At 33.8% G+C, this 775-nt stretch overlaps 1 protein-coding gene across 5 annotated transcripts in view; it reads right to left on the bottom strand.

Moving 5' to 3' along the window:
* The window catches only part of SOX5 (SRY (sex determining region Y)-box 5), an 894,001-nt gene that overhangs the window by 488,167 nt on the left and 405,059 nt on the right, over positions 1 to 775 (bottom strand). The gene's annotated exons all lie outside the window — the stretch shown is intronic.

Genomic DNA, 775 nt, shown 5'->3' with positions numbered 1-775 from the left:
ATAAATTGGTATATATGTGTTACAAGTTAAAAAATTCATAAAATGGTAACTGGGATATGGCAAGAACTGTATGAGTGTATGTTAAAATAAGTGTGCTCCAGGCATCATATTAGGATATAAAGATGGAAGAAAACACAGAATATACAAAAATTAATAAAGAAAAAACATGGCCTTTACAAGGAAAGCAAAGAAGGCATTAGGAAGAGACAAATCCTTTCTCCCGCCCACCCCACTAAAAAAATAAAATGCATATACAAGTGGTTTCAGAGTTCTTTCTGCTAAAATCAAACTGCATCCCAAGGAAACAATTTTTTAAAAACTAATTTTAAAAAATTTTAATGTGGCCCACTTTAAAAGATAACCTAGTACACACATTTTTTTAAAGAAAAAGAAGTCATGTGGCATTAGTGTGCTTTTATCACTGTTGCATACTCAACTTTCACATTTCACAGTTTCATGGTTGTCTACAAAGTGATAACTCAGGGAAATGATCAAAGAAAGAATATTCAATTACTACCATGAAATAAAACTTTTAAAAGTCAAAGTTTGAAAAAAAATTTAGGAGAAAATTTTTTTCTTTCTTTCTCTCTCTTGTTTTTTTTTTGTTGTTGTTGTTTTTGAGACAAAGTCTGGCTCTGTCACCCAGGCTAGAGTGTCATGGCATCATCATAGCTCACTGTAACCTCAAATTCCTGGGCTCAAGCAATCCTTCTGTCTCAGCCTCCCAAGTAGCTGGGACTACAGGTGCATGCCACCACGCTGGCTAATTTTTTCC

The sequence above is a fragment of the Propithecus coquereli genome, unplaced genomic scaffold, assembly GCF_000956105.1.
Source record: "Propithecus coquereli isolate 6110/MARCELLA unplaced genomic scaffold, Pcoq_1.0 Scaffold16, whole genome shotgun sequence".
Classification (NCBI taxonomy): Eukaryota; Metazoa; Chordata; class Mammalia; order Primates; family Indriidae; genus Propithecus; species Propithecus coquereli.
Note: the sequence above shows the minus strand (reverse complement) of the source record. Positions and strands in the feature narration are given on the sequence as shown.